Source organism: Uloborus diversus, chromosome 1 (genome assembly GCF_026930045.1).
Source record: "Uloborus diversus isolate 005 chromosome 1, Udiv.v.3.1, whole genome shotgun sequence".
NCBI lineage: Eukaryota > Metazoa > Arthropoda > Arachnida > Araneae > Uloboridae > Uloborus > Uloborus diversus.
Window position 1 is genome coordinate 204,932,903 of NC_072731.1, and position 26,951 is coordinate 204,959,853.

The window sequence follows — 26,951 nt, forward strand, 5'->3', positions numbered from 1 at the left end:
TGGTGATTCTCCGAAGAACGAAGGGTTCTAGACCAAGAAGTTCTATCAACATAATCAAAATCAGATATAAAATTTGAAATAGAGAGATGCAAATCATAGAGCTCACGTTCAATAAACGAGAGGCGTTTCCTAGTTTCTTGGATCGAAGCTCTAAGTAGAGCCAATTTCGACCGAAAAATAACTTTATCAATTTTTACAGACCGAAGTTACATTTCAAAGAAATAAAATTCGGAATAACTTTCCTGCGCCTACATTCTTGAAGAAATTTTAAGTGGTTCAAAAAGCGAAACTTCTTAATACGAAGATTGCAAAACCTATTAATTTGAGACATTCCAAAAACAAAATATCAAAGCACATAAGAACAAATTATTATCAAAAATACAAATCAAATTAAAACAGTAACAAGGCAAAATAAGAAAAATGAAGCAAAATTCAAAAACTACCAGATATAACAAATACAACCAAAAATTCAAGGCAAGAAGAAAGAAAAAAGAAAGTAGAATGCAAACGTACGGCCCGTTTAAGCCAACTAAATAACGAATAAATACCTTTTGTGCTGAAAATTCAAAAAATCAGTAATCCAACGTCAGAAAGCACAAATATTGCAAAATATTGCAGACACGTGTTTCGGTGTTACAAGGAACACCTTTTTCAATGCAAAGAAATGTGAGCTTCTGGATGAAAAGTCATCCGAGAAAAGCAACACGGTGGAACAGGAGATAGTATAAATATCAAAAACTAGAAATTAAACAAAACAACTCATACTTGTCTAAAGCAATGTTCCTTTGTTTTTAATGCTAAATTTTATACAATGTCGGATGGTTTGGCAATGGGAAACCCACTTAGCCCCATCCTTAGTGATATTTACATGCATTACTTTGAGCTCAAGTTGTTTCAGAAACTACAGTTTCAATTCTATGTTCGCTATGTTGATGACTGTTTTGTTCTTATGAATCACGATCAACTAAGCATTGATGATGCTTTATCTATTTTAAATTCCATTGATCCTCATATTCAATTCTCTTGTGAAAAAGAATAGAATAATTGCCTTCCATTTCTGGATGTTCTCGTTTCTCGAACTGAGTCCGGTTTTGAAACTACAGTTTATCGCAAACCTTTTGCTGTTTCATTACCCCCACATAGATTATCATCTCACCCTCCTAATCAAAAATATTCAGCTTTCAACACATTTGTTTATCGTGCAATGAATATTTGTTCTTCACCTGAGCTTCTTAATGCGGAACTCAACTATTTAAGAGCTGTGGCTGTTGATAGAGACTATCCGCTCACCTTAGTTGATTCCATTTATAAAAAACTTTGCAAAAAATCTCAAAATATTGCTCTTAATAGAACTTTTAACACTAAGAATTTAGTTGTTCTGCCTTTCTTCCCTGGTATTAGTTTTCAGGTTGCTAAGATTCTGAAGCGATTCCAATTCCAAGTGGTATTTTCTCCTATTAATAAACTTTCGTTCTCTTCTCTTAAAGATCCTATTCATCCTCTTAATTGTTGTGGGATCTATAAAATTGTTTGCAATTGCGGACTCGGATACATCGGACAGACCCGCCGTTCTTTGAAATTTCGGTTAAAAGAACATCAAAACTATGTGAGGAAACAACAGCTGAATAAATCCAGTCTTGCCCAACACTGTTGGGAATCAAATCATTCTTTTGATTTTAATTCTTATCAAATTATCCAAAAATGCCCCAATTCGTTGGATCTTGATTTTTGGGAATCTTTCCACATCCTGAGGAACCGTTCTAATTTAGTCAATGATCTTACTGCAATTCCCTATTTTTCTTCTGTGTGGACTCCTTTGTTAAAATTGGTTTAGTTTTTATATTATTTTTTATGTAAACGTCGTACATTTCTTACTTTTATTTTTTTCATTTTTTGCTTTCTTATTTCGTTTTGTGATTAACTAATTCCAATATGTTTATCCTAAACTTTGTTCTTAAATGCATTTCTCCATTTGATACATTGCTTTCATACATAGTTTTTCCCGCTGGTAAATTTATTGCTAATTTATTCAGAGTGGTTTCATTTTTGGACTTTTTGCATTGTTTATGGGTTTTCTTAGAAAATTTATTACTTAACGGTTTTTTTCCTGATGGAATTATATAATAAATTTTGCCTCCAGGTGTCATTTTATCTTTTTTGTTTTGTTTAATTTCTAGTTTTTGATATTTATACTATCTCCTGTTCCACCGTGTTGCTTTTCTCGGATGACTTTTCATCCAGAAGCTCACATTTCTTTACATTGAAAAAGGTGTTCCTTGTAACACCGAAACACGTGTCTGCAATATTTTGCAATATTTGTGCTTTCTGACGTTGGATTACTGATTTTTTGAATTTTCAGCACAAAGGTATTTATTCGTTACACTATAATCAATTTAAATGGTAAAAACACATTTGCCATTTAGGATTTTCTTGGTCAAATTTTATCATTTCCGACATTAAAAGTTTTGGATATTTGTATAGAGTATCAGTAAATATTGGAAATCAACAAATGTTAAAATTCAGAAAAAAGTAAATTGATATATTTGGTTTGCTCCAAAAATGTCTGACCCAAGATACAGTCCACCAAAGAGGGCAACCTGTGTGCTCTATCTCGTGAATTTCGACACACTTTTAAATTGCTTTATCTCGGGAAAAGTTTACGATATTTTGTTGCGTTTTTTTAGTTAAAAGAAAATGATTTAGCTAGAACTATGAGAACTATTAGAATGAAGAACTATGTGCGTTTGAACCATTAAAACATTTGAAAATTTTTTTGTGTTGCAGCCTTTAGAAAAAAAAAGCATTAATAAAGAATAATTTTTTTTCAACATTGCTAATGTAAAAAAACAAAAAAAAAGATTGCTTTACCATCAGCACCATTTTTTGCAACATTTCCTGAAACAAAAGTTTTCCTCATTCGGCAAACTATATATGACGATTCGGAAAACTCGGAGTCATCATTATAACCTTGCAAGGTAAAAAAAAAAAGGTTTACCTCCCAAAAGTATGAATTCGAAGCACTCATGTTGAAAGACAGACGATGACGAACTATGCTTAAAGTACAACTCAAATTTATTCATTACATTAAATATTTCCAATAACTTCCAAACCGTATTCCATGCATACATTTTTTTTAAAAATTAAATAGGATTTCCTCATTTTTATGTCATCTTACTCTTCTACTCTCCACACGTATTTCCTGAATATTTCCCATCCAAAGAAATATGACGAGAGAAATATATTCCACCTGATCATAGTACCCCATCTGGTTGGATAAAACACTCGTCGGTATTTTCTTGATTGCCCAATCACAGCAGCAGTTTTATTTACGGCATCGATAATGGGAACGGGTTTTTAAGACAAGCACCGTCAATTTCTGCAGTTCTTGAGCCAATCGAATGCTTTCTTTTCTTTCTATTGCTATCCGTGACGAATGGCTGCTACCGTAAAAGGGGATATTTAGAGTGTTATTTCCACGAATGAATGGACGCCGATTACAACCAAGAAATGTTTTCTTCCGGTTTTGATGATGTTGTTGATTGCATCATGACTCTCTATCGTGAAATACTATAATAACGTTCTTATTATAGATATAGCGATATGTGTCGCTGCATAGAAAGAACGTGTGTTTCGTACTCTCTTTGAAAGCGTTGAAGGACATTTCTGTTACAAATTGTTACTTTTTTGTCAGTAATAAAGAATTACGAATCGTAAGACAAAGGAATATCTTGATCTGAATTATAAATGAAATAAAAGAAATGCTTGAATATATTTCTTAGAATTTGCGCTAGTATAAGTAAAACGTCTTATCAGTACGTATATTGTTAATAACAAAATTGTGAAACAAACTGCTAAAAATTTCTACGAAAATTCATTGAAATTCCGGGATTTTTTAAAGTTTTTTATAGCGTTTTTTTAGATAAAAAATATTTGAACTTTTCCCATAGACTAACGTTAAACATTTTTAGTTCTGTTAAAAAATCACAACAAGTTTTTATACAAAACAATTGTTTTACATACATGCTCTACTAAAAGCTCTTTGGAATAAAGAACGTCTATCTTGATAGCATTTAGGAGCACTGCATATTTTACATAAAATTCTGCCATTTACATAAAAACAGTAATAAAATGTGACAAAGAATGTTCAGAAAAAAAGGATTTACTCAGAGACGTATTCTTACCAGTTTATGCAAAATATGATCTCCCTTGACTTCCAGACTTATATCCCAGCGTGTTTTCATTGATAAATCAGAACGTATTTTTCCAAACAGGGCATCTAATCTCGGAAGCAGTCAAATGTCTAAATATTTAAAGACATTTATTTTATAGAAACGATTTAAAAACAAACAACAGATGCTGAATGTAGATAAATGTTGTGAATACGATCAACTTCTTTTAAATCTTCGCTAAAACATTACGGCACTGTTAGTTTGCTAGAAAAGTTTCATTTTGTTCAGTTTCATGAATCAATAGTTAAGCCCATTTTCATAGATTTTAAAGCATAACTGTTTTTTGGAATTCATTTTATACTTTTTTTTCCTTTCAAAATTATTACTTGGAATTTCATGTAGTCAAATAGTTGTGTGATTATTTTTAGAGCGACAACAATCGAAGTTCCAGTCGAATTTTTCGAAAAAGTAGACTGAAGACCCATCAAACCGTTATCTTGAAGTATACGTGCGTTGAAAGTTGAAAATAACCATAATCGTAATTTATTTTTTATTGATTTAAACAAAACTACCACGCGCGGAAAAGGAAGGTATTTTTTATGGATTTTTTTCGGTAACCATATTTTACATGTTTAATGGTCTCGTTAAATTTTACTACCTTTTTATCTCTGTTTTAAGGAAAATGATGTTTTTTTTTTCTCTGAGTTCTGAAAATTTGATATTAAATTTTGAGTTGTCTAGTATAAAAGAATGTTTTTATGCATTCTATCAAAGAAAATAACTTAAAATATTATTTTAGTTAGAAAGGGGATAGATACCTAAATATGTATCTCTTAGAGAAATTGACAAACATAACTCCTTTTCAAAATCCAAACTTTTTTTTAAATATTCCATTAATTCATTTTTTTTCTTTCCTTTTCTTTTGTTTTGGAGAATTTTTAACGAAGCCTGAAGATTTCTTTCATTTTTTAATCTACTTTTATAGGCAGCATAGGCTAAAATCAACCTATAGTGGTTTTGACGTTATTTAATGTGACGTTGCAAAATATTTGCTTTAAAAAGACCGTGAAGATTGTATTACTTACTAAAATGGTTTACTTACTCAAAATTAAAATTTTATTATCTTCACAATATAATGCATACAATCGTCAAAAATCGGTTAGAAAACGTATTGAAAATGGACTGAAAACGCACATCACACCTTGCAAAACCACATTAATGGTTCCTTTATTATATAACAGTAATTCTTTAGATTTTAAAATTTTGCAGTTTCGAAATATCGGTATTTGCTGAGGTAAAATACCGGTATTTTCAGTATTAGCTGAAAATAATAAATGGTTTTAATTAAAGAATTTTCAATTCAACTAATTAAATATCTACTTGTGTTTTAAATGTACACTTCTTTTTTAATGATACAGAACCATGAACAAAATCAATCTATTGATGTACAAATTTGGCTTCAAAAACTCGATTTAATAGAATATCTTTACTAATAATAAAGCTCAAGGTTTGTCTGGATCTCTGAATTTTTGTCGGGATATCTGTCCGGATATCTGACGGAATATCTCTCTGTGACGCAAATAGCGACTAAGCAGTTCGGCTAATTTTCACGAAATTCGGCACAGAATTAGTTTGTAGCATGGGAGTGTGCACCTAGAAGCGATTTTTCGAAAATTTGATTTTGTTCTTTTTCTATTCCAATTTTAAGAACATTTTTCGGAGCAAATTTTCAAAACGGTGGACGAGTAAATTACCAATTTATCATAACGTGGAACCGTAACATGTTCGAGCAAATTAACATAGCAAATTGGCGAGAAATTCATCATCCATTTTTCATAAATATACAGGCGAACTGAATGACCTTTTAATTTTCTACTACGGGCAAAGCCGTGCGGGTACCGCTAGTTAGCAAATAAAAGTAGCAGAAAGATTGCAAAATGATTTTTTCATTACTAGATGGCGAGATAAATCGCATTTTTGTGCATCATGTTTTTATTTTTTGTTTCCTTGATTACTCAATTTCCTTTTCCGAAAATTAATTTCGAGTGCATTTGTTCTACGAATAATTTATTCCAACCATCAATTGCAGAAAAACGTTATGATATTTTATTTATTTGCCTCAACTGCACTGAATTTTGGCAAAAAGAACTTTCTCTTGTTTGTAAAACAAATGGTAATTGTTGTCACCTGCATTGGTTTATTGTCATGTCTCGCTTTATACTTGGTAAGATAATATTTAGAAATTATATAGTGCCTTGGATAGAGGTTAAGCGTAATCATTTGAAACATATTTTCATATATTTACATAATTGTAATTGTAAAGAATTTTGAAAAGTACGCGAAAACGAACAAGAGAAACTAATAAGATTAAATTTAGTCAAGTTTATCATAAATTTCAAACTAAAGAGCTAATAACAGAAATCAAGCACAAACCTCTTCTGCTCAAGTGAAAATGATCTTAATACAGTCGAATCCTGCTACAACGCGATTCGACTTACGCGAAACGGCTACAACGCGATTTTTTCATCAGTAAATAATTTTAGACCTAATGCGAATTAATAAGATAAATAAATACCTTTGTGCTGAATAGTAAAGTCAGAACAAACAACGTAAGTAGAAGCACAAATTTGTAAATTACAGCAGACCTGCTGTAATTTACAAATTTGTGCCTCTACTTACGTTGTTTGTTCTGACTTTACTAATGCGAATTCTTCGCCGGAATTTTTAGAAGGGATTTGCAGCGTGAAAGTATTGGTTTTGTTATTGGCTGCTAAAAATATTTTTTGCGTGAAAGGACCTTCATCCCTTTAGCATCACTGGCAGCAGAAATCCCCACACCGTACCAGACTGAACATAGCTTTAGTTGTGTATACAAATAACTACTCCCCGCTTTTACCATATTTTTTTCATTCTAAATGCGAAAGTTGATGAACTAAATGATACCTTAGAGCAGTGCTCCATCTAAAGTTTGTGAAGACCGAAAGAAAAAGAGAAAGTTTCTGTCAATTAAAGAAAAGCTAAAGGTTCTCGATGTGCTTGAACAACTAAAATATGCATTGAAGGGAACACGACGATTAGGTGTGAGTGAACTACTGTATCTACTGCATAATACAGTAGTTCACTCACTTAATATAGAAAAATAGACAAATAAAAAAAAGTCAAAAATATGGAAAAAATGTAAGCTTATTTGACACGACTGATGAAGTACCAAAAAAAAAATAAAATAAAAAAATAAATAAATGAAAAATAAATAAATAAATAAATAAATAAAATAAATAAATAAATGCGGGGATCTGATATTTTATTTGACCATCTTGACATGTTCGGAAATCTATCTTCTGGGGTTTTAAGAGCTAGATCGTGGGACACTTGAAGTTCTGATAAAATTTTCCATCAAACAGAATTATTTTTATGTTGGAGAGGTTCTAATGGTAGCTGATAACGATGGAGACTCGTGCATTAGTTTTTTGCGTAAAAGCAAAACCATTCCGACTGTTTCGACCATCTGTACTAGATGTTGCAGCCGTTACAAATAAAACTATTAAATTTTTGATAACAGCTCCTACGAAAAGAAATGATACAAAGCGAAATCAATCTTTTTTGTGGTCTGAAAGTTAAATTTATATTCAGATGTATGAGGAAATTGGGGGTAAAATACAGTGGGACAAAATTTTACGTTTCTTTTTTTCTTTCTTTTTTTAAAGGTTATCTCAAAAACTAGGTATAAATAGTTATAATTTTTTTTGTGTTTCAAAAGTTTGTGCACTTAAACTGCATTACAAATACACCTTTAGAATTATCTTATCGAATCAAAGTTTCCAAATATCTTGAATTTTACATTTTTCGTCTCACTGTGTCCCACCCTCCCCTATATGAGTATCCTCTTAAAATTTTACAATCCAAATATTTAAAGAAACGGAGTTTTGGCATATTATTTTACCTACTAATGCGCGCTATATTTAATTCTGAAAAATCATCTCGAAATGCGATCTGAAATGTTATGTCAAATGCTCATTACATTCTTCGACTTTCAAAATTTTCCCTGGCTAAATTTCACAGCGGTAAGATATGGCAACCTCGCAGTAGATATCTAACAGACATTTCAAGACTTAGCTAAAAATAAATTTCACTATGTATAAGACTATCAAAGCCTGATTAGCCACATTGGTTTAAAATAGTATGCAAGTAAAACAAATTATAGCTTGTTTCAACTTTCCCGATCAAACACAAAGTATCATATTCTTCAAAAATTAGAAGTAAATAAATTCACTTGTAGCAAAGATGTTACAGTATTTCATTTAACATATAGAGTATAAACTTGCCATAAGTAATTTATTTGGACTTCCAAAATTTGAAAAAAAAAGAAAAAAGTTACTATGATGACACAAATATGATAAATCAAGTAAAGGTTATTCATGTTATAAAAATGACTCTACACACGGTTCAACAAATTTTATAATAGAAAATAATGACAAAATACTATGACATCAATTGAATTTATGTTCCGCATTCTTAAACTACCATACCAAACTTTAGTTCGAATCTTTTCGCTTTTTTGGAGCATTTAAACATTTATCTTGAAAAATATGTATAGATATGTAAGATATTTTTGAATTTTGTTTACTTTTAAAACATGCATTGCATTATCTTTTACCCTTTTTGATGCGAGCCGAATCTTAGAGAGCTTTTATTTAAAAAAAAAAATACTAGTGCAATGTTTTATCTAATAGCATCAATTTCAACCTGTTAACACCCCGTAATCCACTGAAGGATAAAATGTTGCTTTTTTTATTGTACAGAATCGTGCGCAAAATTGCAGTGGCCAATATTTGAATTCTGTTAAACAATTTTCTCCCGAAAGTGCTCTCCTCATAGACCTTGATCAAATAACGCGAGAAGTGCAAAAGTGCATTGAATTTTAAGATAAAAGTTAAAACATTCATTATTGGAAAGTCTGTCCATTAGATTATCAGCTGAAGACATTTTCTGTCTGAATTAAGTAATAAGATAAAACACGAAACTTTATTGAATATTCGAAAAGCATTTATTGATTGAAGCAAAAGGTTGAACATCTTAACCGCCTTAGAGAAATTATTTGGGAGGTACGCCGTTTCTGAAACTTTTGAAAGGCACTAGGAATTTCTGTTGTTGCTTTATTGGATGTAACTGTGTAATAGTAAATATACTTTACATGCCATATCTTCAAAGCATCAATTTTAAGTTCTTTTATATTTGGTAATTAGATACATTATATATGTATCTATCGTTCATCTCACAGCAATAAAATTTAATCTTTGCCTATCATGAACTTAAAAAAAAAATGTGTTCACAAATTAAGTTAAATTTTAAGTGAAAGATGACACACATAAAATTATTCTAAGTTACTTTGAAATATACTTTTTTTCTCTTTCAAGGTAGTAAAAAAGGTGGACATTAAATTGTTGATAATTTAACTCGGTCAATTTTTTTTATAGATTCGTTACCTTGAAGAAAGTTCTTCGGGTTCATTTAAATTAGTGTTCAATAACTACACGTCTTTAACTCTTGATTTAACAGCGTAGAGAAAGCGGTGTATTGTTGAAACAACGAGAATAGTTTCATTGCGATAACGCCTAAAGTGGGGCGAACAGAAAAGAAGCGAGTGTTCAACGCTTAGGCATTATGTCTGAAAAACAATAGTATTGAAACTGATTTTGCTTGGAGAGAAAAAATTTTTTTACGAAAAAATAAGTATTGAAAAATGCTATGAGAACTTATCTTGCAATGAAAAATAAGTATTAATGTTCTTGTTTAAAGGCAGTACAAGTTACAACCGCTATTAACGTGCAAGAACTATGGTTAGAACTATACTTCCAGCACAACCAGTTTGTCATACTTGTTCTTAGTTTCGCTTGGGGTGACTTTTCACTTTTCACTCCAGCGCTGTTCAGATGTTGTTTTGCGGTATATACTAACCTTTTTACACATAATGTATGATATTAAAATGTACTTTCCCCTCATAAAAAAAATTCTTCAATATTTTATTATATAGTTAGCAAGTATCAGATGCTAGATTCTAGAGAACAAATTTCCAAACAAATTCCTGTGTTCTGATAGTAAGACAGTGCTTGAAACATGTCTAAACTCGTAAACCTAAATTTTTTAGATCAATGAAACGAAGATTTCTGTTCTTTAATGCTTACTTTTAATGAGCAGTGTGCAAATGCATACTTATCATTTCCATAAGCATACTCTTTGATAATCTTGCCTATCGCACTAGAGTTTATATGGAAAATCACGTTGTAACACAAAGCTAAAATAATTCTCATTAATGTACAAAATCTTAGTTTTTAGTGAAGAAGGTGAACTACATAAACTGTGTGTGTGAGCTCTCTTAATAGGAAGCAAAATAATATATGGAATGAAGAAGTTAAAACATGATAGATTTATAAATCATTGCTATCAAAACAGGGCGGAACGAAACACGTGTTCTCAAATTCATAAAATGGGAATGCGGGCAACAATGGTTATAACAATTGATGAAGGAATAACAAAGAAACATTTTGAGAACATAACAAATAAACAACAGGAGAGTGCTACAAAAATGTCTCCTGACTAACCATACATTTATCACAATCCTGTTTTGTTTATTTTGAATTAACCAATGAATGTTTATATCATGTTATAAACTGTAGTTTATATCACGTTATAAACTGTAGTTTTAAATGATGCACATTTAATTTAATGCACATCTTACTAGTCATGATTGAGTGCATTGGCAGGTTTTCACTTGTTCCTTTCATACTTATTTTGCTGTTTGCTAAGAAAACTTATTAGATATTTTTGTAAAATATTAATTTATGTGTTAATTTCAGTTCAGTTTTGTTTTACATTATGATTTTAAAATATGAACTGTTATGTGGGGGTTCTCAATGGTGAGCAATGTCATAGAAAAGATTACCAAAGGGTGACTTAGGAAGTTACTGAACTGTCAGAAGATGATCAAAAGTTGCTTAAACTTAGAATATCCAATGAAATAGTTGTTTTGCAACACTTGTCTAAACCTACAAATCTGCCTCTTGGTTTAACTCCAGGTAAATCACTTTGTCCCAAAAGTGCCACAAAATTATTTGTTCAAATAACTGAAGAAGAAAACATAAACAATGATAATGATATAGACAATGAATTTAAAATTTATTAAACACTGACAGTGTCGGTGACAGTATGAAAAATTTCAAATCAAAATTTTATTGATATTAACTCAGAGTGAAATTTGCAAATAAGTGAATTTAAATATAATAAATTATGTGTAAAAAAGATAGTTTACACCACAAAAGAGGATCTTATATCATGAGTAGAATAAATTTTGCATTATGATGATTTCTTGGCATGAACATAAATGCGTTTTTAAGACAACTTCGAGGCTCCATATTTCTAAAACTATTAAGAGATCACATATAAAATTTTTGCAACATATTTACTGCTATAAGAAGTTTATACAGTTAAATTTTCATAGATTTTCGTTCAGTCCCTTTTCAGATATTGAATCTTAAAGTTAGCCTTTTTCTCTAAAATGCCAAGTTTGACAAACTATATAAAAAAAATGACTTTCTTCAGACGTTTCATACTGTTTCTGAGAATAGATCTATAAGATATCTATTCAAGGGGGGGGGGAAGTAAGAGTGAGTCTTGCTTCCTTCTACTAATATTTTTATGCTAAAAATGTAAAATTGCACACGGAAAATCATATTTTTACGCCAATGTTACATAAATTTGTGAACAATTATTAGAAGAATAACAATCATAGAAATTTAAGTCACTTTCTGCTCAATCTAATGGTTTTTAAATTATTTTAATACTTTCATAAATAAAAAACTTCTAAGAGTTTTTGTAAAGTACTATTTTCATAAAAAGTCAACTCCGCAGCTACTGAAAAGCGGTTAATTTTTAACCACTATTTCAGACTCCCCATATAACAGTTCATTAACAGGCAAAAAATTTAAAAAATCAAAAATAGTGAGCAACATTTTTTTTTTCTTTTTCTGTATGAATTCACATGGATTGACCCTATACTTGTGTGTTAGAAATTCTTTTAATCTCAAATATGGAAAATTTAACAAGCAAATAAAACATCTGCATTGACATTCAAAACGTAAAATCATTTTGACGTGTAAAAAGTTCACATTAAAAGAAGCAAATGGCTGTAGAAAGATGAATTATTGCCGCGAAATGTAGCCATTTGTAAACAGTCGTGGTCGAAAACGACAGCGATTCAATTTTCAAGTGCAGTAAATCAGGAGAAATGCGTTGAGTGCCAAAATTTATTGCAAAGAAATATAAATAAATCAGCTCGACGAGGTGGAAGGAAAAAAAAAAGAACGTTTTTTCTAGCAGCGATGCATTGACGCTGATTTATTCAGCGAATATGGCATGTTGGTCACATGGATTACGCTCTTAGGAAATTCGGCTAAAAATATATAAATATAGTGGAAAAGTTGAAAATATGGGTCCCCTATTTTGTGTGTGCGTTTTTCATTTAAAGTTACTTTCAATTCAAGAAGTTCTAAATTTTTTGTATTTCATTAACAACTACTAACAAATATTCTAAATGCGAGAAGGCTAAACAATGATTAATATCAATGATTTCATTTCAAAAACGAAACTTGTAAAAAGTCAAAAAAAGTCAAAAAAAAAAAAAAAAAAAAAATCTGCAGAAAAAAGAGGGTGTAAATCTAGGCACTCATCAAAAAAGTCATTAAAAATAATTTAAAAAAACATACAAAATGATAAAGAGTTTAGAAATTACAGGGGGGAAAATGTTCACAGAAATCGCAAACATAACTGACCCTTTCAATCCCGGCAAAATCTAAGTGTGCCTGCATTTGGGCATAACGCATTTCTCCCACGCCTCTCAAAGAACTTTCTTCACGAAAGATGCAAGTAGCATTGCTTAAGGGGTCTAAGGACCTTTAACCTTCAAAATTTTCGACTTTCTGGAAAATGGAATGTTATACGTAATTTAATTCTGAACAACTTTTCAAGTTATCGTAAAAATGCGTAACCATTCCCCATTGAGATTTATGTTAAGAGCAGCTGTTTAAGCCTCTTTTTCTCAGGTGCCAGTATCTTGTTTTGCTTGCATGATACCTCAAAAAGTTTCTTAAATATTTCCGTAAAACTTTACATCATGTTTGTCTGGTTTATTTTTATGATCTGAACCTAAATTTTCTTTCTTTTTTTAATTAATTATTTATTTTTCTTAATTTAATAAGTTATATCAAAATTTTGGGCAAAAGTATATTTTTTTTTAGATAATAACTTTCATTTTAGTTAAAATTTAGGTTCAGATCATAAAAATAAACCAGACAAACATGCATGAAATGTTTTACGGAAAAATATAAGAAACTTACCGAAATATCACGCACGTAAAATGAGAAACCGGCACCTGAGAAAAATAGGCTTAAACAGTTTCTGTTAACATAAATCTCTATGAGGAAAGTTTACGCATTTTTACGACAACTTGAAAAGTTTTTTTGTGTATGGTAATAAATAAGGTATCGAATTGTTCAGAAATAAATTATGCATAACATATATATTTTTTTAACAGTCAAAAATTTTAAAGGTTAAGGGTCCTTAGGTCCATTAAGAAATAATTTTTGTCGCTTAAAAAAAAGGGGGTATAGGAATGGGCATGGGCACTCTTTAAATGGGGGCCCATATTTTCACTAACTACACCTAAAAATGACCATTATCGCATGTAACGTTAAATGTGTGCGTGAGTAAAGGTGTACTTCAAAAAGTAACTTAACATCTCCGCTTTCCGGAATGTTTTTTTTAATTTTTTATTTTTCGCATTGATGAAACTTAACCCTAACTTTTAAGCATTTACTAAGATTCAAAAATAATTTTCAATTTATTTAATGCAACTAGTATTCTATGTTGTCCAAAAATCGTGTCGTAATTGCGCTATCATAGATCAAATTGACTTAATTAAAGTTATTTATTTGAGTTAAAAATTTTGCGTTGATAACTGCAATGCTTAAAAAAGAGGAAATGTTTAAACTTTGTTCAAGCAGCAATTTGGCCTGTTGTTCTAAATGAAATCAAAGAAAACTATGTTATAAAGCTATGACCAAAAATTTCAATAAAAACCCGAAGCCTATTTCATCAAAAATTCTAATAAGTGACGGAACAGACTAATTGAAATTGCCATGCAAGTTTTTAAAGCATATTCAGAACTATCGATTCAATAAAAAATAAATCAATCTAGTATTTGTAACATAGCTAAAATGTGAGAATTAAAAAAATAAAATAAAAGGAAACTAAGTAGCCATGAGCAAGACTAAGAAAATAATTAGGTTTTATTTCTGAGCAGTTGTATCTTATTTTTACGTTATTTTTAAAAGCACTGAAGTTATGATTTGTTGCATTGTTTTGATGTGGTACTTGAATTGAGAAAATAATGTTTTTTCAATTTAAGTATGATGCCAATTTCTTATGTCTTTTGATCGCAATAATAATAATAATAATAAAACTTGTTTCGACTCTTTAGTTTACCTCAACCCTACTTTCTTGATTACCACAAAATCCACGAGTTGGCGAGGATAGCTGCATTTATTTAAAAATAAATTGTAAAAATAATTTTCATACTAAAGATTATGAAATATAACGTTGTATTTTATACTGCTACTTTGATGCATAAAGAAATTTTTTCGTTTCTTTATTTTTTTTAGCTTGTCTAGTGGATGTAGCAGTTTTAGGCACTTGATAATACTTCTACTGTAAAAGCTGGAAATAAGTTTTCACATTTTATTCCGGCATAAATGCTGCGCTGCTCCATTCTTTAACTAAAAAAAAAACAGTTTAATTCCTAAAAAATACTCATATAATTATCAAATCAAAAGCTCACGCTTGATTTGTTAATTATATGATAATTATGCTCTTAAAACAAGTGCTCTTTTCAACAAATTTTGTAAAAACTATTCATCTTATTAGATCTGGATTTGTAAAATAGTTTAGTTTCACTCGTAAAATGTAATGTTTTTTATTTAATTGTGCTAAATTGGGAAACAAAACTAAATAAACAAATAAAAATAATTAAAGCAAAAAAACAATAAATCGAATAAAAATGAACATGAACATATGAGGCAGTGAGAAGCAAAGGGATGCAAGTGAACATTTTCAAGTTTTGAGTAAAACGCGTTAAATGATCAGATCCTAGGAAGACTTTCATTAATTTTTTTTTCTAAATCAAGCTGTATACCGGAATTGAAATTTGTTCCGGTAAATGAAAAAAAAATCGTGTGAATAAAGCGAATTCTCTTTGGGAACAGTTTGGTAGAATTTTTTTTTTTAATTGGAAAAAACAATGCGATGACATTTTTTTAATTTTTTTTTTTGAAGACATCCACGCAGTCTAACAAAATGAGTTGAAGAGTTCGCAAATCTATTAAACATTGGAAACTAAAATAAAAGCAATTCTTCGAAAATAACATTTTCATCTTTCAACTGCGATGTTTCTTAGTGAAACATTGCGCAGATAAACACATTTTTCGCCACTGGTTTAAAATATTCTGGAGAACTATGTCAACATTTGGGAACAAAACTTACATGAGCTTATCTTCTTAAAAATTTATTCCAAAACACTCGAGCCAATGTCATTACAATTCAAGCATTCTGAATTGTAAGCAAAATGAAGTGACAAGTTGAACAAATTCCTTTTAACGTCTTACGCCGTGTCATAGTTTTCTTTTCTTGTAATGGAAAATAGTTTTTCTAAGCTCATGTTTAAAGGAACACAATTAAGCCATTTTGTATGTAACTGCCTGCTTTCGGAGATCTATTGGCTTGCTGTAACATGCTGTCATTTTATACTGCTTTTTTTCATCCTATGAGAGAATATCTTTCTTTAATCGCCACACCATAAAAATTACAAAGAAAAGGAAAATAAAATTGCAAAACGAATCTGTTAAGAATTTAGACTAAAGCTCTCGTACTTCGCTTTTTAATTAAAGCCTCTAGGTGTGTTATTTTCAAATGTTTTTTCTCCTGGACGGGGAACAAATGTAGAAAGAATTAACTAAATCCAACAAAACAGAGTACGAAACATTATAATAATAATTCTTTTGATGTTAACAGGTAGTTGCTTGACACATTAGGCTCGACACAATTTGAAAATTTTCTTTGTTACAAGCATTTAACTTTCCCATGTATAAATTCCTTCCAATTTATAGCTTTCTAACCAGGTGATTATTTGTGAGTTAATTTGCTTGATTTTTGAAATTCCAAAAAAACCTCTTGGCAAGTCACTGTTTTTCTTATTAGTGTTACCTTAAAAACATTCTGTAATTTCTTTTCTAAAAAGAAGAAGTCATCTAATTAGTAATGATTAAACTATCTTAAATACTCAGTGATAAGTCAATTATGTCAATATTTATTTATTTAAGAAATTTAAAGTATTTGTATAGCTGTTTTTCTCATGAGTGTCACTTTATTTCCTTAATAAAGGGTAAAATTTACAATAAAAACTTATCAAATTAAACATTAAATGTTTTTACTGCAATTACCATGAATAGCTAAAAAATTTCAATATTGAAACCAAGAAAAAGTTTGTTAATAGAAATGCTGAATTTTAGCTATAGTAACACTCATGAGAAACGGTAACGCGCATGAGAGATTGACTCATGAAGTAATTTATTGTAGAGTTTCGGCTGTAACTCCCCTAAAATATGTTACTTGAATACTGTTGTATCTAAAGAATTAGAGTTTTTTTTTTATTTTTAACAAAGCGCACAAACTTTATTTTTGGAAACATTAGCCTTGTGTCAGTGTTCACTCTTCAATTTTTAATAATTGAAAATCTCCTGTCATGGTGAAACTCCTCCGAAACATGTGAACCTGTTTGAACTCCTCCGAAAAGCCTCGACCGATTTTTATGAAAATGTTTATGTGTATTTGGTAGGGATGAGAATAGGTCGTAAAGTATATTTCATACCGCTATGTAATCGGGTGTCCATATCTAGAATTTTTTTTGAAAATCATTGTAAAAACCATCGTTGGAAATCATAGTAAAAATTATTGTTGAAAATCATTACAAAAAATTTTGTTGAAAATCATTACGAAAACTATTGTTGAAAAATATTACGAAAACTTTTGTTGAAAATCATTACGAAAACCATTGTTGAAAATCATTGTAAAAGCCTTGCTTAAATAAGTTAAACATTTTATTTGTAGACATACAGAAGATGGCAACAAATTTTTTTAAAATCATTGAGATTTTTCCGACGTTTTGCCAGAGCGTCACGTCATTTTGACATTTTATTCCGCATTTTTTTTTATCACAAAGTAGTGTACCAAATTTTGAACGATACCAAACTTTTGTCTATTTCTGTGTGTGTGTGTGTGTATTACTGTCTTGAGAAAATAAATGGTAGGTATTTTTTTTTTATCGGTGATCATCGTTTTTTAATTAATAACCAAAATATTCAGTAGAAAATATTTATATGGCAGAACGTATGGCAACACTCATGAGATTTATAGACAAATTCTTCGCTGGAATAAATTCTATCGGTGTTTTTGTAAATTTAATTAGGTCTCTTGTTTCTTTAACAAAAAAATGTATTACTACTTAACTGCATATTTCTACACTAAAAACACAAAACAAAATAAATAGGTAACACTAATGAGAGATGATTAAAATACTCTTCACATTGAATTGTACATTTAAATATACAACTTATAAAGAATAAATATATCCATTTTTATATTTACACATTCTAAGAAGAAATAAATATGGCACCCCTAACACTGTTGCTAACCATGATAAAGAAATATTTCTCACATAAAAAGTATTTAATTCTCTAGGATAGCGCTCCTGAGTTGCTTTCAAGGACAGAAACTGCATTGAAATTTTAATATGTTAGATGAGCAGTTCAGTAAAATTAACTTTAGCTGTGTTAACAAATATTACTTCTTTCTCTACTGCACAAAAATTAAAAAATCTGCTTGAAAGCGTACAAAAAAGAAAAAGTTGATGTGAACTTTCTAGCCAGAACAAGGACATTTTCATTACTAGCTTACTAAAGTAATAGAAAAGGCTTATTAATTTACAACCACAAAAAAAGCACGGAATGCGATACCGAAGTAGAGAAAAAAATAATAATGATTTTATCAACATTAAATTGAACGGAAAAAGTCAGCACATCAAACTGCCAATAGTTTTGAAAATCACCCTATTATTTGTCAGGTCTTAGTTATCTTTTAACGTGTCAGAGAAACAATTTGCTTTGCTTATCAATGTGTTCTTGCTTGGAAACTTTTGATGCTGAAGTGTGTCATTGCATCAAAAGAACACTCATTTGAAGTGTTTACAGTACGTAATGTGCTAATTAAAATTTTTTAACCATTATCCTCAAAAAAAAAAAAAAGATGCAATAAGTTATAGTGTGTTTTGAAAGTCAAAATAAATAAATTGCAATTTTTTATTTTTTTTTAAAAATATTCATAATCGCAAGGCAAGTTTCACTTATGAAAAAAGTAGAACAGTGATATAAATATTACAAAATAACAGAAATTGACCAAAGTCATTGCTTCAGGTTTTCTCTGACTCTCTAATACACGATCGTCTCGGAGTCGGTAGTGCCGCAAAGTGCCCCGTATCGACGCAGATGAGGATTAAAGGGTATTCCTAGATCGTACAATGAACAAAGAGGGGAGACAAAAATGCCAATTCTATGAAGATGTTCACTCAGACAGTCATGTCCTGTTACCAACCGGAACAATGCCACTGTCTCACGGCGAGGGCAGTCGGGTATGTTAGCAAGATCTTCGCAACTCCTGGTCTTAGATTTTACTCGGTCTTGCATTTGGACTTCAAATTTCAACTTCAAAACGTGTTTCCAGAACAGCTTTTCTGAGTGAAAAGACAGCCCAGCAACATTTAAAAATTGCTGCAGAAGTGCACCTTTACGTGCGAGAAGGTTTGCCTGATCGTTTCCGCAAATGCTGCAGTGACCAGGAGTCCATTGCGTTTCTCTTTTAGACTGATGTGGCGCATTCACTCCCGGCACTGCAAGGCTTCAACAGATATAAGAGCCCCGGCTGAGCCAATGGCCTGCGAGTCCGAGAGTATAACAACCTTTTCAAATTTGTGTAGGAAGTCCTGAAGTTTCTCCAATGCAACACGGATGGCCTCTATCTCTCCATCCAATGCCGTTCTGTTTTTATTCGCAGAAGCAGAAAAAGAGAAGAGTTTGGAAAAAAACGCCGGAGCCTGCAGACATATAGCTTACATGATAGGACCCATCCGTATGCACATGCAGCCAATTTTCTTCCGGATATTCAATATAGATTAGCTCCAAGGCAAAGCACCTGAGGACATTCGGAGTCGTATCCTTCTTCAATATTTTGTCCACAAGATTGAGATTGAACTCAACTTCGTAGATCTCTAAAGGGTTTTTGGATTTTCTAATCACCAGTGAATTTTCATGCGGCACGACCCTTTGCAAAATATTAAAAACATTATGAATAATTCCACTTTGCGTTTTAAGGTTTCCAGTATGGATTTGATAGTTAACCCAGTATGGATCTCCCAGACGAATTAGTTTTTCATAAAGCAAAGTAGACTTTTCTTCTATAATTGTTTTAATGGGTCTACTTTTTGAAATAGCATGGAATCAATTGGAGTGGATTTAACACCTCCTGTAATAAGCTTCATAGCCTGATTTTGAATTATTTCCAATTGCTGTTGAGCCTGATTTCTTGCTGAAATTAGTGGCTCCAAGCTTTTAGTTAATAAAGCCTTATACGTATTGTTAATTTCTGATCTGGCACACCCCCTTTGGGATCCGGTTAATCACTTTGTCATTCGATTGGAACATCGCTCAACCATTACCCTACATGGGCCTTCTAATTAATACTGTCAAACATGCTCAAGCATTTAAATTCGTCGGTAGTAGTAAGTGCAACATTCCTGTACTCCACTTCTGGCCGGAGCACCTGGTGCATTAAAGAAAAAGACTGTAGCTAGGTCTTCTCCAAATTTATTGTCATGTTATTTTCAATGCACCAATCCGAAAGCACAGACCATAGCGGACTATTTATTCTCTTCTCAATTGTAAGTTTTGTGATTTTGTTCGTTGCTTGAGTCTAAATGACCAAGTCGTCAGCATAGAGTAAACAATGGACATCTTCCACTGCCGTCAGAGGGCAAACCAAGTAGTTAACATAGATATTGAACAAAACACAGCTGCATACAGCACCTTGACGGAGACCCGTCTGAGGGTTCTGGAATCTGGAATATCCATTACTATACTTGACCCTACTAATTCTTTGGTCAGTAAAGGATAAATCCAGTTCAACATTCTGCCACCAATACCCAGTTTAAGGAGGTTTTGATATAATTTTTCATTCCCCACCAAATCATTCGCATTTTTGAAATCAATGTAAACTGCGGACAGTACATTTCTGTTTTGAAGTGCATCCTTCACTGTCTGGCTAAATAACATCACTTGATCGCTAGTTGAGCGATTTTATTTTGGAAGCCAGCTTATTGCAAAATAAGTATTCAGGAAAAATAAAGTGGGAGTCTTGCAATGCGAGGAATGTCAGAGAGACAGACTGACAGAGCGGTACATTGCAAGAAATTTTTTTTTAAATGAAAAAGAAAAAATCCATATGCGGATGTTCTCGGGTAGGAGACTTAATTCACACATTTCATGTTTTTAGCTTTTTGTTTTGTCTCTAGCATTTCTTCACTGAATTGTAAATAGTTCTAAAAGAAAAACAAACAAAAAATAATAAGTTCTACGAATTAATTTGAAGTCGTATATAAATTCTTATATAATCATTCTGTTTACTCAGAATGAATGTCATCAAAAAAAAAAAAAAAAAAAAATTATAAGCTAAACATGTAAGTAAAAAAAAACTCATTAGGAAATTTTTTAGCTAAAAATTCACGGAGAATAATAAAGAAAACTTGAGCATTTTACATAGATTTTTGATGAAGTTAAAGTACTTGTAAAAAAAAAAACCGTTATAAATTTTCGACCATTTAGATAAAACTCTGAAATATCTTCAAATTTATGATCAAAAACGTTGGTGTCAAATTCTGTGAAAGTTTGGAAAAATTGACAAGATTTGGTAAAATTCTCTTAGAATCCTTTGTTGTAGTATAAGGCAAGGTTTCTATTAAAAGTTTATGTAAAACCTTTAAACACATGTCTTTTAAAAGGATAAGAAGTATATGCATTTAAAATGTTCATTTCTTCCCTCTAGAAAACGACCACGTTTCCTTTTTCTTCATTTTGTTCCATTTCACATTTTCTCTATGTATTAATTGAAGAGAACGCTCCCTTGTCACAGAAAGCTAACAAGAAAAAAAGACAAGAAAGGATTTTTTTTTCTCAAATATGATTTATTTTGTACACATGTGTTTGCCTTTTTGTCAATATTTTTGTTTTACTTGATTGTTAATTTCTGAAAATAGTTAAAAATAAATCTATTCATTTTTTTCTTGAATTTTTAATGCTTTTAAGTAAAATTATGGTATTCAAATTAAGTGAGGAACCAAAAATCTTCTTAAAAATGTTCAAATCATAAAACAAATACGATTTAAAGTAAAATTGCGAGCCAAATTGCTTTAGTTTCACAACGCTGCTTATTCTTCTTTCGCTAACTTTCCAAACCTGAAAACTTGGTTATTTCCTGATTAAAACTTGTTGTGCTGTCAGCAGAAACAACATTATCTGCAAATTGTAACTTTTCCGCACGAAACAAAAATTGAGACAATAAATTAAATGGTAAATTTTGGTCTGTTTTCAGGACCAGCAAACACGATAAGTTAATATCGGTTGCATCCTTTTTAGAAAGGACAAACTGTTTGAACAGAAAAAGATATAATATTTTCGAAAAAGAAAAAAATATCCACAGCCGTCTCGTATTTGTTTTGTATTCTAGAACTTGAATCCGCCACCTTGTGGTGAATTATGAAATTAGCCAAAGAGGTTAAATATTTCAATTTTGCAAGGACAAGGCAGGTGTCTCAACGACTGTGTAACATCCTATGTTAGCCAGAGACTACAATATATCCTATAGTTTTTTTGAAAAGTAATCGTTAAGGCTTTTTATAAAAAAAGAAAAATGAAATTTTTTCAACAAGCCTCGCTGCAGTAAATGCTCCTAAATCTGATGAAAGAGAGATGTATTTTGCGTGAAATTTCGATAACTGTAAACGTAACATTAAACTACTCTTACAAAGAAATATCCTGACTTAGTTTTTACTTTATTGTATATTGTGTTTAAAACTGACTTTTATTATGCTTATCTGTTTCACATAATAGTAAGTATACAAAACTGGTTTCATTTATGCTTATATGTTTGACATAGCAGTAAGTTAAAGCATTAATTCCTATTTTGCTAATCTGTTTTTCATATCAGTAAGATACAAAATAAGTTTCTATTATGTTTATCTGCTTCGCATAACAGTAAGTATCTGTGTGATATTTTCGGCATTATATCACGCAAATATAGTTATTTTATTGGCGAAAGTTGCAGGCAAAATTATCATTCAACAATAATTAGTTTTATTCATTTATTTTTGAAAATTATATTCGTATAAAGTTTTAAAATTTTCGAATACAAATATTTTCCTGTTGCGTCCATAGAGTCTGTGATCTCGTCTGATGCGAACTATTTTCTAACGCGCGTCACGCATCCACCCATATACCGAGCACGTTTCCTCTTCACTCGACGTGCACAATAGTGCGTAAACAAGACGTCTATCTCACAGATAAAGACGGCGGGGAGTTTACAGCGACAAAGAAGAAATGTGAATAAAACATTTGAAGCTAAAATCAAATTTGTAGGCGAGCTGTGAGTTCCTTTTCTGCTTGATTTACCCTCCAACAAAGGGTGTTGAAGCGTTGTTGTACGAATCGATATTTTCAATTTATGAAACTTGACAAATGATTAAACTACTTTCAGTCAATTTGTTTTTGTTTGTTGTTTTCTGCTATGCCTTTTTTTACATAACATTTATGGGCTGAATTTTGTGGCACAAAAAATCTGTTTTAAGCACAATTGCTCCTACTCGTAATCAGTACATAACCGTTTTTAATTTTCAAGCAGAGAAAAAAATGTTACGCAAAAGTCATACGACGATGTTATAGTACAAAAAACCAACTTTCTAAGCCAAACTTTACAATAAAATAATAAATTAATTAATAAATACTGACACCGTTTCAAGATTCCAAAGAACCCTTTAATATTACTGTTTAATGAATGATTTATAAAGGGGTTCCTTCAAACTCGAAAAAATCTATCTGCAATATTTGCAAATTTATGTTTTAAACTCAAGCTTTTCGTATTATTACATTGTAACACAAATATATTTATTTCTCAAACGACAATATTTCTGTCAGAGGAATAACGTTTTGAAAAACCAAAAAATTGTCTGCAAGATAAACTAACATTATAGTAATTCATAAACTTAAACCAGGACCGAGAAATGCTTAAAAATAACATACTAAGTTTAAAATCTGCAATAAAATGTAGGATAACATGTTTGAAAAATATAGCTGGCTTCAGAAATCTTTTATTTGGAGAATGGTAAAAAGAGAAATGAATCATTTGAAATTATTTCGCTTCTTTGTTTTAAGTTTTGATTTTGTTTTTTGGGCATAAATTCGACATTTATGGACTGTATTATACTACAGACTCTTATTCGTAGACAGTTTAAATTTTTAAAAACTTTTGTGTGACGTATTACTTTTAAACTTATCGCTTTTAAGCTTTTTTAATTAAATTATTATTTTTGAGATATTTTCTTCAAATATTTTTTATCCAAATCTCGCAGAACTACCATCATGAATAGGAGAAATAGCATTAAACAAATTTTGCAACAACTTGATATTTCTTGAACTTACATTATTATTCTTTGCAATTAAAAAAGCGTGATCTAAAACGATGAAACAGATAAATTTAAATAACTAGAAATGTAACAAATATATAATACTAACATGATTTGAGTACTTTGTTCGCGTACCAAGATATGACTAGTCTTTATTACCACTATAATCTTTTTTTAGTTTAAAGGAGCTTTTATGTCATAAAGAAACAACATCCATAAATTTCTTTGCGACATTGCACCCTTGCATTACTCAGTTTAACCTAACGCGTGATCCGAGTAAAAATTATCATTACAACTTTTTTTCAGCTGTGACTTGAGATGCAGTGAGCAACGCTTAATTAAATGACTCCCTCTTTAAAGCACTTTGTCCGAAAAACGTGATCAAATAATTTCAGAAACGAGAATAAACTTCTTCAGTTTTTAGATAAAAGTTAACGTATGCAGTATTGTTGATTAGATTATCAGTTTGAGGCACTTTCTTTTGCATAATAGACGAGATAAAATGTAAAGCTTAGCGGAATATTAATAGATACATATTGTACAATCAAATTTTGGTGGTCGTGTTCCTTATTAAAGCGAAATATTTAATGATTGCTAGTAATGAATTATTAAAGATATAGCTGCAATCTTAGAAATAATTCCAAGAGTCAAAGTATATATCATCTAATCAAATTTTAAACCAGTCATTATTAAAGTTTCAGGACCCATAATTAATTCATTCATTTTTAATCATTTCACATATAAAGTAGAAGCAGGTCTAAATCTATATTCTATTTAAAAGTTAATTTAAAATCAATTGAATGGAAAAATGATTGAAAAAATATGATGTATAAAAATCTTTCAATCACAGAAAAAAAGAGATAAATAGATACCAAACGTTATGAAATAACCGAATAATGATATAGACGATTTAGAGTCTTCACATTTAAGAAGGTTTTTCCATCTCAGAAATATGGTATTGTGCTTCGGATAAAAATGCAAAGATATTTTTGTCGCTTTTCGTGATATGTCTAAAAAAAGGTCTTCAACTTGTTATGCTAATCACATTATTGCTTAGCGGTGAGCACACTATAATACAGAGTTTCCTAATTACCACTACATGTGGTGTAGCCAGGAGACAAATATGTATACAGGGTGTCCTAAAACGACCGCATAAACTCTGCACAGCTAGATTCTTGGTTGGGAGTACATAAAAACTGCCCAAAGAAGCGTTCCTGTACGATACATAGTTAACGAAAAACAAAGTATGAAATCACTGCTGGTGCAAGGAAAAACTCTTTATTGAACATATCAACAGCTGTATACATACATTACGTATAACAACAAATACGTGTAATTACGTTTTAAACATTATCGTTTGGAAAGATATGCAAATACTGTTGCTGATATGTCCAATAAAGTGTTTTTTTTTTTTTGCACCGAAGTCATACTTTGTTTTTCGTACTTTTCTCGTAAACTATGTATTGAGCGGATGCTGATGCCTTCTTGAACACCAGATGTTTTTTTTTTTTTTTTTTTTTGTGTGACGATCGTCAAACCGCATCCAACTTAATCCGATGAGACTTCCCGTCTAATACGTTGAAGATGACGACATTTGGATAAATAATATATAATGAAATCGTGTGCGGGGCGATTTCAAAATTTTCTATAAAAATCGTGTGCATTCGCCATCTCCGAACTTTTACAAATTGGTGTTGGAAAAAAAATGGCAAACATGCCATCATTTTCACGTATCACATCGGACAGGTCGTATAATCCAATTTTTTGACTCTACAATTTTTTGTAATTGCACTGATCAACAAATTGTAATATGTAATTTTTTTGATTCCACGTGATCATTGTTTTGTAAAATATATGAGTTTATTTGAATAGTAATTGTCTTAAACAATGATTTACTTTTGTGTACCATACATGTGCTGATCAGAAGTTTTTCTCATAATATTATATTTTCAAAATGGCCATTTCTTAATCTTTAACAATTTAAACTATACGATCATTTTTTTCAATGTACTCTTATATATTCTCAATGAATAAACTAGTTTTAATGTTTCTTAATTACTCTCTGGCATCATTTTTGTGATATGTGGATAAATTCTTTATCATTGGAATTCTTTAGCATTAGTCTAATTCTTTTGCATGGAAATTCTTCAGCATTAGAATTCTTTAGCATGGTAATCCTTAGTACTATGGATCATACAGGAACGCTTCTTGGGGCAGTTTTTATGTACTCCCAACCAGGAATCTAGCTGTGCAAAGTTTATGTTGTCGTTTTGGGACACTCTCTATATATTTTTGATCCAAACCACGACCCAAGCAATCCCCGGTTTAGCGCCCCGAGAGGCATTGCTTGGAAGGAAACTAGGAGGATTTTGTAACCAACGCACGCACACACACACACACACACACATCACATTTAGCTTCCACTAGCCCACAGGATGCTTGTTCCGCTGTCATCAATCACACTACTCTACAGTTACAAGTTCAACACCTTACCGAATAGGTCAGAAGAATAGCCACGGGCAACAACAGTGACGCATCTAATAAATAAATAATAATAATAGAAAAACTGATAATTAATTTATAACCTTAAACTAATGTTCTTTCGTGCAACAACACAGGTGTCAAGCTATTTACAAAACTGGTATGTGGTGACATATAAACTATATAATAAATAGTGCAATGTTATTAAAGTTTTAAAATTTAGAATATTTTAAAAACTTGAATGCTATTTGGCATAATCTTAGATATTTCTAGAAATTCATGTATTGAACTCTAAATAGAAATATCTGTACTTGCATGAAAATTAATTTTTTAAAGTCAATTTCATTTTTCAGCAGGTATGCGCTATATGTTTTGAGTGTTTCTATTGAATACGATTTTTTCAACAAACAAAATGA